This window comes from Lissotriton helveticus, chromosome 9 (assembly GCF_964261635.1).
Source record: "Lissotriton helveticus chromosome 9, aLisHel1.1, whole genome shotgun sequence".
In the NCBI taxonomy this organism is placed as follows: Eukaryota; Metazoa; Chordata; class Amphibia; order Caudata; family Salamandridae; genus Lissotriton; species Lissotriton helveticus.
The window spans coordinates 36,603,335-36,617,934 of record NC_136070.1 but is presented as its reverse complement, the minus strand read 5'-3'; positions in this window follow the sequence as shown (position 1 = coordinate 36,617,934).

Genomic DNA, 14,600 nt, shown 5'->3' with positions numbered 1-14,600 from the left:
AACTTCTCCGCTAGCCAGAATGGGAAGTCATCGTTGTCAACAGGACGCGCACCAAAAACCGAATTTACCATCACTGGATTGAGACGCATTCCGCCTCGTTCCATGGGAGCGGCCGCACCCCCCTGGGGACCACCAGGAAGATGTCGACCGATGTATTGCACTAAAGCACGAATCACGGAAATGGAAACTACATGAAGCCTGCGAATTTCTGCCAGGGTACAAGCCCCGTGATTCGGGTGCGGGGTAAAGCCACCCAATGCAGGCCAATTCGTACCTGGAATCGAGAGTGGACCTAACCTCGCACGGGACAAAGAGTGGGGGAGGGCGCCATCAAACCAAACTCGATGCTGCCAATGATCAATAGGTATTTCCAATGCCCTGTATGGCGTATATTCAGCCGGGACATCCGAGGCGGTGTAGGAGTGGTACAAACCAGAATTAGCGTCCACAGCCGGAAACGTAACCCAAGAGTAAAACAACTCGTAAGGAAACGCCGGATCTGCACTTACCACGAAAATCACAGCCATCCCATCTACTGGGACCTGGTACGTCTGAAGATGGTTGCGTACCGCTACGCGACTATGCTGCGCAATAGCCACCGCTGCCGCCATTACAGAATTGGAAACAAGAAAACACAAAGAATACTTTGTAGCACAACTGGGTAGTAATTCAAAGAAACCGTTTAAGTAAGAATCAAGCTTGAATAAAGACCTATTTCAAAAAATAGGTAGGTTTCACCAACACCCCGTTTTCCGGAAACGGATGTGAAGGGGTTAAGGCATGAATGATAAACTACTCGAGTGTCATGATATAAGACCACCGAAACCGTTGGGCGCCATGTTGCAGGGTTTCTGTACTCACACAGAACTGTGCACAGAGGAGTGGAACCTCGGCAAATTAGGGTGTCCCAAAACTTACCTTAGCAACCAACTCACCCCTTACCGAGCTAGCTACAGTGTCTCATTGGACATATCAAACACCCAATGTTTAGACAAACCAGAACATGAACTTACAGTACCTCAGGGTACGTGGGACTCATGAACACTCTTTCGTTATATTATCATTACAAACCAGAACATGGAGTAAAGAAGACACATGTGCATTTGAAATGTTTATTTACTAATGCCGTCTTCTCAGGCGCAGTATCTTTGATAATACAAGTATACTTATTATCAGTAGCAAAATTATCAGCATAGTTACTAAGACATAAAAAGCGAATGGTGACAGCATGTTAACATGCTGTAATGAATAAGAGTTAACAACACTTATATCTCACCCTCCCTAACACATATATTATATTATTATCTAAGAAGGTCTCTTTGGGTTGTTTTAGGGCGGGCCCATACCTTAGTGTCCTAGCATGAAGGAATCACATCAGCATACACCAGCTCTCTCTGCATGTGCACCGCATCAAGTGTGTTAACAATTCTCGTGCAAAGCAATATCAATCCCGCCTCAAGCCCAAGTTGGCAAAGGCTGCACTTGTGTTATGACTATGAAGGCGTGGAGATCAGACCTCATAACAATTCCATATCGTGTTGCTCCTGAAACTTCAGCACTCTCCGTGCAGACATGGTTTATTAAACAAGACTGATATCAGAGCAATAACATATTATTCTCACATACACCACGGCAAACCACTAGGTTGAAAGCTAAGTCAACAATTAAGGGTCGTGTGCAGAAGTTGCAAGAAAGGAAAAATGGCGTTTAAATCCGAAATGTACCTATGCTAACTTAACACGATATAAGGATATATAGGAGCTATACAACACTCCCTGGTAAGATAGTTACTTACATGAAGACTTTAATGCCTGCGATGCGTGTAAATTGGGACAAATTGTCTGCATGTAAGCAGAAGAAAGAGGAACCCGTGTCTGATTTCTTCACCAGGTTTGTAGAGACGTTCATCGACCACAGTGGTCAAGATATGAGTACAGAAGGTGGTCAACGGTTGTTCGTTGACAAGTTCGTACATAATTTGCTTCCTGAGTTGTGTAAGAAATTGAAAGATTCAGAGAGTTTGTGGGCCGTTTCCTCATCAGCACAGATATTGGCTACTGCGCAGTATTATGAAAATAGAGATAAGGACGAGAAAGATAGAATAGACAAGAAAACGTAAGAGTTAAAGACGAAGGTTCTTTTACAGCAAGCTTATCCGCCCCGTAATGGTCAGCGTGATTATCAGCAACCTCAGCAATTTCAGAGAAACTCGCAAAGGTTCGAGTTTTCTCAACAACGTTTTCCTGTAGGCCCTAATCAGTGTGCATATTGCAAAGAAGAGGGTCATTTTAAAAGTAGCAGCCCTGATCTGTTACAGCGTATGAATGGTGTTTCTAGCGCAAGAGGTCGAGGTGTTTCACAAACTCTTGGAGGTAGAGGGCGTGGAGGATTCTCCCAGAACGCACGTCCATTCCCTCCTCAGAATTCAATGAATAGTTTTGATCAGCAGAATAACACGTCCGGTAGGACGACTCAGTACTATGCTGATGACTACTATGCAGAAGATGAAAATATGGAAGGTAATGATTCCTAGGACAGCCATAGACAAAGAGAGGGAGTGGTTTCAGTTCCAGTAGATCAGAGTGGACCTTATGTTGAGGTGATTACATCAGGTGTGTCAGAACCTTTTCTGTTGGATACTGGTGCTACAAAGAGTTCTATTATGCACTCTAAACTCCCTGGCGCACCTTTGTCTGGCGAAATGAATGTTTCAGTAGGTTTTTCTGGCGCCCCAGTTAGGAACCCGATTTCTAGTCCTATGTCTCTGTCTGTTGGACCTTGTGAATTCGAAGCACCCCTTATTCTGACGACAGGTTGTGGTGAGAATTTGTTAGGATTGGATCTGTTAAAAAGATTGTATGCAACCTTGTATTGTTCTCCTTCAGGAGTACAGCTTACACTGGGTAAGAAAGTGGTCTCCCCAATGTATTTGTCGAAGAATAAACTTCCGGCAGAATTGTTATCTCTTCCTGATATTCTTTGGGCTACTGGTCCTAATGATGTGGGTCTTTTGGAAATACCGCCATATGTTGTGACATTAAAAGCGAATGCTAAAATGCCACGTATTCCCCAATACAAGATCTCTAGTGAATGTGAGAAAGCGTTGCTAGCGATCATTTATGATTTGATTGAAAAAGATGTAATTGAGGAGACAAGAGGCAACGTTTGCAATAGCCCGGTTTTGCCTGTTTTGAAGCGTACTGACCCTTCTCAGCCACCTGTTTATAGGTTTGTGATTGATCTTAGAGAGGTGAACAAAATCATTGTGCCACAATTTCCAGTCGTTCCTGATATCACTGCCCTATTGACTATGATTCCAGCTTCTGCGACTTGGTTCTCGGTGATTGACTTGAAGAATGCTTTCTTCAGCATCCCGATTGCCGAGGAGAGCAGGGATATTTTCGGCTTCTGTTTAGGAGGACGAAGCTTCCGGTTCAAACGCGCTCCCCAAGGCTATTGTGAGAGTCCATCAATATATAGTCAGGCTTTAAAAACACAGCTTGATACAATTGTTCTACCTGATGGCGCTATGCTCATTCAGTACGTTGACGATTTGCTAGTCGCTGCAGATACTGAGGATATTTGTAAAGAAGCAACCTTGTCATTGTTACGTCATTTGTCTGATTTAAATCACAAAGTGTCCCCTTCAAAGTTACAATATTGTCGACAAGAAGTGACCTACTTAGGTCATCTCTTATCGAAGGAGGGAAGGAAACTGACCCCAGAAAGAATTCAGGCAATTGCAAAATTGAGTGTGCCAATGACACACAGAGAAGGGCGTGCTTTCTTGGGTATCACGTCATATTGCAGACAATGGATACCGAATTTTTCCTTGCTGGCCAAACCTTTGGTGGCATTGACTCGTAAAGATACACCGAATCCCCTTCCATGGTCTGAGGATTGTCAGAGAAGTTTTTCCGAATTGCGTGATGCATTGTGTTCGGCTCCTGTGTTGGGTACCCCCGACTACAGTAAGCCTTTTACACTGTATGTCCATGAGAAAGAAGGTTGTGCATTGTCAGTGTTGACACAGTCTTTTGGGGACAAGCAGCGTCCATGCGCGTATTTTCCGGCGACTTTGGATCCGGTAGCTAGAGCGTTGCCGAGTTGCTTGAGAGCCACAGCGGCAGCAGCAGTTTCTATTCGACAATCTGCTGGTTTAGTGATGAATAATATGTTGATTGTAATGGTTCCACATGCAGTGGACATTTTGTTAAACAGGACCAAGACACAGCACTTAACTAGTGCTCGATTGTCAGGTTACGAGTTGACACTTTTAGCGAGTCATGTGCACTTAAAAAGATGCAACACATTGAATCCAGCTACGTTGTTGCCGATTGTAGCAGAAACAGATGTTTCTGAACAGCATGATTGTTTTCTTAAGACAGAAGAAGAAACGAAAGGGAGAGTAGATCTCAGAGACACTCCTCTTGTGGAGTGTGATGGTACCTTATGGGTGGCTGGTTCATGCTTCAAGCTTCCGAATGGTGATACGACTGCAGCATATGCTGTTACGACTTTGCATACGATTGTTGAAGCTGCACGTATCCCACATAATTCAGCTCAAGCAGCAGAGTTGATTGCACTTACAAGAGCGTGTGTGTTATCAAAACGAATGAAAGTGACCATATATACTGACAGCCAGTATGCATTTGGTGTGGCTCATAGCTTTGGACGATTGTGGAAAGAACGTGGGTTTTTGACCTCGCATGGAGCCAAGATTCAGCATGGTCAGTTGGTGAATGAGCTTCTTGAGTCACTTACTTTGCCGTTGCAAGTTGCGATTGTAAAATGCAGTGCACATAAGAAGGTTACTGATGATGTTGGTCGTGGCAATGCATTTGCTGATGAAGTCGCGAAAGAAACAGCAAGAGATGTGATGAGTCGAATGTATGTTGCAGGCCCTGCGAGATGGGTTGGTGACATCGGAATGTGTGAAGATACGATAGAGAGTGTGAAGTCTATTCAAGCTGAAGCTACAGAGAAAGAGTTGAGTGTGTGGAGAGAGAGTACCGGTTAATTGGATGCAAATGGTTGTTGGGTTGAATTGTCAGACCATCAGCGATGGTTGTTACCCGATGCATATGTGCTTGCAGTGGTTACAATGGCCCATGGAATGGCTCACATCAATGTGAAAGGGATTTGTAAGTTGTTGGCTCCGGTATGGCAAAATGCTAGAATTCCTAAGTGTGCAGAGAATGTGGTCAAGAATTGCATGGTGTGTCTGAAATACAATCCTGGTAGGGGAACCCCAACTCCAGCTGGTCATTTTGCGCCTCCAACGTACCCGTTCGAGGTTTTGCAGCTAGATTTCATCCACATGGAAAGGTGCAACAATTTGAAATACGTACTCGTTGTTGTTTGTGCCTTTTCGAGATGGGTAGAAGCATATCCCCTGAAAGACAACACTGCCATGTCCACAGCTAAAGCCCTTGTCAAAGAATTCTTCCCCAGATTTGGGTTGCCGAGAATTGTCTGGAGTGATAATGGAAGTGAATTTGTGGGTCGAGTGATGAAGAAAGTATGTGAAGGGTTAGGAATCCAGCAAAAATTTCACGCTGCAAATCACCCCCAATCAGCTGGATTAGTAGAGTGCTATAATGGCACTCTAAAACTTAAACTGGCCAAGATACAAGCAAGCTCTGGCCTTAAATGGCCCGATGCCTTACCATTAGCACTTCTATCGACAAGAATGACTGTGCATTCACGAGTAGGACTTAGTCCTTACGAAATTGTGTTCGGCCGCCCGGCCAACATAAGGGGAGTGCCTACGCCGACAAAATTCAGTGAGATTGAACACCCTGTATTGCTTGATTATTTGTATGATTTGACGGCTAAATTGCGTGTTTTACACCAACAGGTTCACGATACTCTGCCTCAGGTCTCTGAAGCTCCAGGACACACTATCGATCCTGGTTCATGGGTCTTGGTTAAAAACTTCCAGCGGACAAAGAATGATCAGCCCCGCTGGACCGGCCCTCACCTAGTCCTTTTGTCAACAAGATCCGCCGTGCGAGTGGAAGGCAAGCGGAACTGGATCCACGGCGTACACTGTAAGAGGGTCCCTTTGCCTCTGCCGAACGACCGGTGGGTCCAGGAGGGTATTGCTGACTCTGAGACTGAGACTGTGCCTCGTTTTCTGCCTTTCAGTGATGCACGCGTAAAAGGAACAAATTCTGAGCGTGAAAGTGACAATCTTTTACAGGAAGCTGTGCCACCGTCAATTCGATTGGACACTACCAAGCCTGAACTGTTGTTCCAAGACCAGACATTACCTGGAAAAAGCCGTTATAATCTGAGGCCGAGAACTATGGACAAATAAAAACCTTTTTCTTTGCTATTTTTGAAAACGCAGCTCTCTCATCTGGGAAACTTTTTTTATTTTTGTTTTTCGAACCACCATCCGGGTTCAGCTGTAGGGTCGCCGGCGACAAGTCTTTGGAGTGCAAACCGAAGACACAAGGTCGACGGTTCTGGTTGGTTCTTGGGCGTTTCCCTTGGACTGACAGGCGCATTCCTTAGCACGGAACACCCTACCTCCGCGAGCAGCAAGGTTAGAGGATGGAGTTTTTCGAGATGGAGAGACCTGCCAAAGAGATGAACTTTAAAACCAAAATGTGTATAATGATGACCAGAAAAAGCTTTTTGATATTTTGCATTTTTATGTTGCTTAGTGTAATGATGTTTTTAATAGGATATGTTTTATTTTATTTTCGAGTGACATTTGCACCAACTGTACAGCCCATGCCTCCTTCTACTGTTTCCTCACATTCTTTTCACCCTTTTCCTGAACATGAATCCGTTAGGAGATTAGAGTTTATCAATAACTCTTTCGTTCAGCTTTTACACCAACACCAATTAGTAGTGAACACGACTAACTGTTGGGTGTGTGGTCTTATGCCTCATACTACTGATAAAGGTATCCCTTATCTGGTCCTGCCTTTTAGCCATAATGGTTCTGTGTGGGCATACAGAACGATGTTCATCTATGCTCATGAAGTCCACCCCCTACGTTCTGTAAAAGATAATCCAAAGAATAGTGCTCTAGTTAAAGGTACAGTAGATATGATTAGAGAAGCTACTGCCTATGAGACTATCCCGAGAGATGAGACACTAGCGTATATTGGATGGAACGTGACCGGATATGGAGTTACTCTGAATGAAAACCAGCGAGCAAAGAGATCTTCCCCGATTTGGATTGTACCCCATCAGGGTCACCTATGTCTGCAAGGTAATGGCAAGAATCCCGGAGCTCAGTTAGGGAAGAGTATCTGCACTGAGACATATGTTTTTGCGTCTCAGACTTCCCCTTCGTTCCTAGCAGCTAAGGGTACCTATTTCATCTGTCATGATAGAGCCTACACATGGTTGCCCCCTGACTTCTCGGGCACATGTTTTGTTTCGTTCCTGTTGCCACCCACCTACACAGCTGCGGCAGATTACCATAAGACAAGGATAGTTAGAGGTGTCTTCAGTAAAGAAGACACTGCGGGACAAGAATTTGAAGACTTCTTTAAGGGTTTTCTGCCGTTTTGGGGACCTATGGTTAACAGCAGGAACATAAGACTATTGATGAGGGTGGTTGAATCCACCGTAGTTGTAACTGCCGGTGCCCTTAGTAACTTGACTGCTGAGCTCCAGTCGGATCGCCTTATGACCCTTCAGAAAAGGGTCGCATTAGACGTCATACTTGCAGACTGGGGTGGGGTATGTAAAGTGATCCACTCGAGTTGCTGTGTTTTCATTCCAGATAACGCTCCAACAGTGTACCAGGCCATTTCCAAACTACATAAGATCTCTGAATCTATTCATGTGGATAAAGGAGATTGGTCGTTGATGGGGTGGTTCTGGGAACTGATATCTGCCTGGGGATGGAAGATTCTGATGGTCATTGGGATGATTTTAGCCATCCTTTTCCTGTTCTGTCTGTGCGTACAGTGTGCTCCTGCTATATGTGGCCTCTGTGCTACATCATGTGTAAGGAAACCTGTATCAAGGGACGAGCTAAGTAATAGGATGATGCTACAGCAACATCTCAATGATTTTATGAATATAGACCTGGACTCAGATTAGCGTGAGTGTAGGTTGATTGCCTATGTAAGGGCAAAAGGAGGGTCTGTAGTACTTAAAATTCTGGACCCATGTCATAAACATCATCGTATCATGACAATTTTGGTATCAGCGGACCGAGAATGACAAGTACACTATATACGAGCATTTTCGGCATATTCGAGTGGCGAGATCACCCTGAAATCAGGGATCTCGTCCTGAACCCTCTAGCTCCATTTTGTGTATGGCAGCCATTTTGTGGTTGCCCTCACATAGGCCGATGACTAAGGCCGAATAAAGTCATTTGGGACACGTACACCTTTAACTGACTTTTGTGTGACCTGGGCAAGCTGACTCCAATGCCCGAAGTCAAACCTGTTCGGCCAGTTTCTTTCCCAGTGGCCGAACGAGATTAGGATCTAGGTGCTGCATGTCATAAACCGTTCATTGAACACAACCATGCCTAATCTCGCACACACCTGTCTCTGTTTCTTTCTTTATGACTTGCTTTACGAGGAGGAGGTGCCCGATTTTATTAGGGGTCCGTCCGATATCTGATGAAAATGTTGGGCCTTGTCTGGAAATTGATTGTGGGCTGGACAAACTGAAAATGGGCTTGTCATCATGAATCTGCTTTTTCTTTGTCACCAAAATATGTGAATGGTCAACTGTAAAATAAGGAATGTTTGCCTAAAGCATAATATTTTGTATAAAAAGGGATGGCTGGCTTTGTGAGGTTGAGCAGTCTCCTGAGAATATACACTGTGTTGTACTTCTACGATACCTGTTACTGGCTGCAGCCAATAAATTCGATCTTTAACTTCACCAAGAAGACTCTGTGTTTCTGTAGTCTGGGACAGGAAGGACTCAAAGTCTTAGGGTGTGTTCCCTGGCACCGCTGGGTTCTTAAAAACCCAGTACTTCCATTTGATCCAACATATGGAACATAAATTCACTATACTTAAGTGTGAGGATTTGTGGAGGAATCCTACTCTCAAAAATATGTGTAGTGTAGTGTTATCAATGTGTACTGTGTTTTGTACATCTCGCCATGGATCGTTGCATGCTGGCCTGCTGAACTCGGCCTATCCCCTGCCCAAATAGACAACGCCCACCGACTTCGGCATCATCTTGGACAGCAAGCTATCTATGAAGAAACGGGTAAAAGCTGTCTCATCCACCTGCTTCCACACCCTACGCTAGCTTCACAAGACATTCAGGTGGCTCCCAGTTAACATCAGAAAGACCGTCACTCAAGCCATCGTCACCAGCAGGCTGAACTAGAGAAACTGATTCTACATTGAAATCACTGCATGCCTGCTGAAGAAACTACAGACAATACAGAACTCATCATCGACCTCCCCATACCTACCCACATCACACCACACTTCAAGATGCTACACTGACTCCCAATCCAGAGGAGATGGCAGTTCAAGATGCTGATCCATGCATACAAAGCCCTGCACAACGAAGGACCAGCATACATCAACAAACACATGACCTCCCAACAACCGACCTGACACCTACGATCCGCCTCCCTCTTCCTCGTAGACACCCCCCGCATCTGCTCAAAGCAACAATGGAGGACGCTCCATCTTTCCTCACGCCCAAAGCTTGGATCTACCTTCCCCTGCACCTCAGGACAGCCTCATCGTTCAAGCATTTGAGGAAAGGACTCAAGATTTGGCTGTTTGAATAAACAGATTTCCACGAAGCAGCGAGAAACTCCAGTATCTTGAGATCCACACGGGTTATTTGCTGCGCTTTATAAATCCCCAATTGATTGATTGATTGATTTAGGACCGAGGACTGAGCACGGGTTGGGACCTCTCCAGGAGCCCATGGAACTGAGCACAGGCTGGGACCTCTCCAGGACCCCATGGAACTGAGCACAGGTTGGGACCTCCAGGACCCTACGTAGTTGAGTTGAGTTGGAACCTCTCCTGGACCTCAAGGAACTGAGCACAGGTCGGGACCTCTCCGGTACCCCATGGATCTGAGCACAGGTTGGGACCTCTCCAGGACCCCAAAAAAACTGAGCGCAGGTTGGAACCTCTCCTGGAACCCAAGGAACTGAGCACAGGTTGGGACCTCTCCAGGAGCCCATTAACTGAGCACAGGTTGGGACCTCTCCAGGAGCCCATGGATCTGAGCACAGGTTGGGACCTCTCCAGGACCCCAAGAAACTGAGCGCAGGTTGGAACCTCTCCTGGAACCCAAGGAACTGAGCAAAGGTTGGGACCTCTCCAGGAGCCCATTGAACTGAGCGCAGGTTGGGACCTCTCCAGGAGCCCATGGAACTGAGCGCAGGTTGGGACCTCTCCAGGACCCCAAGAAACTGAGCGCAGGTGGGAACCTCTCCTGGAACCCAAGGAACTGAGCACAGGTTGGGACCTCTCCAGGAGCCCATTGAACTGAGCACAGGTTGAGACCTCTCCAGGACCCCATGGAACTGAGCACAGTTTGGGATCTCTCCAGGACCCCATGGAACTGAGCGCAGGTTGGGACCTCGCCAGGACCCCATGAAACTGAGTGCAGGTTGGGACCTCTCCAGGACCCCATGAAACTGAGCGCAGGTTGGGACCCCTCCAGGACCCTCAGGAACTGAGCACAGGTTGGAACCTCTCCAGGACCCCGAGGAACTGAGCGCAGGTTGGGACCTCTCCAGGACCCCATGGAACTGAGCACAGGCTGGGACCTCTCCAGCTCCTCATGGAGCTGAGCACAGGTTGGGACCTCTCCAGGACCCCATGAAACTGAGCACAAGTTGGGACCTCTCCAGGACCCCATGGAACTGAGCACAGGTTGGGACCTCTCCAGGACCCTAAGGAACTGAGGACAGGTTGGGACCTCTCCAGGACCCCATTGAACTGTGCACAGGTTGGGACATCTCCAGGACCCCATGGAACTGAGCACAGGTTGGGACCTCTCCAGGACCCCATGGAACCGAGCACAGGCTGGGACCCCTCCAGGACCCCCAGGAACTGAGCACAGGTTGGGACCTCTCCAGGACCCCCAGGAACTGAGCGCAGGTTGAGAGCTCTCCAGGACCCTATGGAACTGAGCACAGGTTGAGACCTTTCCAGGACCCCATGGAACTGAGCACAGGCTGAGACCTTTCCAGGACCCCATGGAACTGAGCACAGGTTGAGACCTTTCCAGGACCCCATGGAACTGAGCACAGGCTGGGACCCCTCCATGACCTCATGAAGCAGAGCACAGGTTGGGACCTCTCCAGGACCCTGTGAAACTGAGCACAGGTTGGGACCTCTCCAGGACCCCATTGAGCTGAGCACAGGTTGGGACCCCTCCAGGACCCCATGGAACTGAGCACAGGTTGGGACCTCTCCAGGACCCCATGGAACTGAGCACAGGTTGGGACCTCTCCAGGAGCCCATTGAACTGAGCACAGGTTGGGACCTCTCCAGGACCCCATGAAACTGAGCACAGGCCGGGACCTCTCCAGGACCCCTTGGAACTGAGCGCAGGTTGGGACCTCGCCAGGACCCCATGAAACTGAGTGCAGGTTGGGACCTCTCCAGGACCCCATGGAACTAAGCACAGGTGGGGACCTCTCCAGGACCCCATGGAACTGAGCACAGGTTTGGACCTCTCCAGGACCCCATGGAACTGAGCACAGGTTGAGACCTCTCCAGGACCCCATGGAACTGAGCACAGGTTGAGACCTCTCCAGGACCCCATGGAACTGAGCACAGGTTGGGACCTCTCCAGGACCCCATGGAACTGAGCACAGGTTGAGACCTCTCCAGGACCCCATGGAACAGAGCACAGGCTGGGACCTCTCCAGGACCCCATGGAACTGAGCACGGGTTGGGACCTCTCCAGGACCCCGAGGAACTGAGCACAGGTTGGGACCCCTCCAGGACCCCATTGATCTGAGCACAGGTTGGGACCTCTCCAGGACCCCGAGGAACTGAGCAGAGGTTGGGACCCCTCCAGGACCCCATGGAACTGAGCACAGGTTGGGATCTCTCCAGGACCCCATGGAACTGAGCACAGGTTGGGACCTCTCCAGGACCCTGTGAAACTGAGCACAGGTTGGGACCTCTCCAGGACCCCATTGATCTGAGCACAGGTTGGGACCTCTCCAGGACCCCGAGGAACTGAGCACAGGTTGGGACCCCTCCAGGACCCCATGGAACTGAGCACAGGTTGGGACCTCTCCAGGAGCCCATTGAACTGAGCACAGGTTGGGACCTCTCCAGGACCCCATGGAACTGAGCACAGGTTGGGATCTCTCCAGGACCCCATTGAACTGAGCGCAGGTTGGGACCTCGCCAGGACCCCATGAAACTGAGCGCAGGTTGGGACCTCTCCAGGACCCCGAGGAACTGAGCGCAGGTTGCGACCTCTGCAGGACCCCATGGAACTGAGCACAGGCTGGGACCTCCCCAGGACCCCATGGAACTGAGCACAGGTTGGGACCTCTCCAGGACCCCATTGAACTGAGCACAGGTTGGGACCTCTCCAGGACCCCCCGGAACTGAGCACAGGTTGGGACCTCTCCAGGACCCCATGGAACTGAGCACAGGTTGGGACATCTCCAGGACCCCATGGAACTGAGCACAGGTTGAGACCTCTCCAGGACCCCCAGGAACTGAGCACAGGCTGAGACCTCTCCAGGACCCCATTGAACTGAGCACAGGCTGGGACCCCTCCAGGACCCCAAGGAACTGAGGACAGGTTGGGACCTCTCCAGGACCCCATTGAACTGAGCACAGGTTGGGACCTCTCCAGGCCCCGATGGAACTGAGCACAGGTTGGGACCTCCCCAGGACCCACAGGAACTGAGCACAGGGTGGGACCTCTCCAGGACCCCATGGAACTGAGCACAGGTTGAGACCTCTCCAGGACCCCATGGAACTGAGCACAGGTTGGGACCCCTCCAGGACCCCATGGAACTGAGCACGGGATGGGACCTCTCCAGGACCCCAAGGAACTGAGCACAGGTTAGGACCTCTCCAGGACCCCATGGAACTGAGCACAGGTTGGGACCTCTCCAGGACCCCAAGGAACTGAGCACAGGTTAGGACCTCTCCAGGACCCCATGGAACTGAGCACAGGTTGGGACCTCTCCAGGACCCCAATGAGCTGAGCACAGGTTGGGACCTCTCCAGGACCCCATGGAACTGAGCACAGGTTGGGACCTCTCCAGGACCCCATGGATCTGAGCACAGGTTGGGACCTTTCTAGGACCCCAGGGAACTGAGCACAGGTTGGGACCTCTCCAGTACCCCCAGGAACTGAGCACAGGTTGGGACCTCTCCGGGACCCCATGGAACTGAGTGCAGGTTGGGACCCCTCCAGGACCCCATGGAACTGAGCACAGGCTGGGACCGCTCCAGGACCCCAAGGAACTGAGCACAGGTTGGACCTCTCCAGGACCCCATGGAACTGAGCACAGGTTGGGACCTCTCCAGGACCCCCCGGAACTGAGCACAGGTTGGGACCTCTCCAGGACCCCATGGAACTGAGCACAGGTTGGGACATCTCCAGGACCCCATGGAACTGAGCACAGGTTGAGACCTCTCCAGGACCCCCAGGAACTGAGCACAGGCTGAGACCTCTCCAGGACCCCATTGAACTGAGCGCAGGTTGGGACCTCGCCAGGACCCCATGAAACTGAGCGCAGGTTGGGACCTCTCCAGGACCCCGAGGAACTGAGCGCAGGTTGCGACCTCTGCAGGACCCCATGGAACTGAGCACAGGCTGGGACCTCCCCAGGACCCCATGGAACTGAGCACAGGTTGGGACCTCTCCAGGACCCCATTGAACTGAGCACAGGTTGGGACCTCTCCAGGACCCCCCGGAACTGAGCACAGGTTGGGACCTCTCCAGGACCCCATGGAACTGAGCACAGGTTGGGACATCTCCAGGACCCCATGGAACTGAGCACAGGTTGAGACCTCTCCAGGACCCCCAGGAACTGAGCACAGGCTGAGACCTCTCCAGGACCCCATTGAACTGAGCACAGGCTGGGACCCCTCCAGGACCCCAAGGAACTGAGGACAGGTTGGGACCTCTCCAGGACCCCATTGAACTGAGCACAGGTTGGGACCTCTCCAGGCCCCGATGGAACTGAGCACAGGTTGGGACCTCCCCAGGACCCACAGGAACTGAGCACAGGGTGGGACCTCTCCAGGACCCCATGGAACTGAGCACAGGTTGAGACCTCTCCAGGACCCCATGGAACTGAGCACAGGTTGGGACCCCTCCAGGACCCCATGGAACTGAGCACGGGATGGGACCTCTCCAGGACCCCAAGGAACTGAGCACAGGTTAGGACCTCTCCAGGACCCCATGGAACTGAGCACAGGTTGGGACCTCTCCAGGACCCCAAGGAACTGAGCACAGGTTAGGACCTCTCCAGGACCCCATGGAACTGAGCACAGGTTGGGACCTCTCCAGGACCCCAATGAGCTGAGCACAGGTTGGGACCTCTCCAGGACCCCATGGAACTGAGCACAGGTTGGGACCTCTCCAGGACCCCATGGATCTGAGCACAGGTTGGGACCTTTCTAGGACCCCAG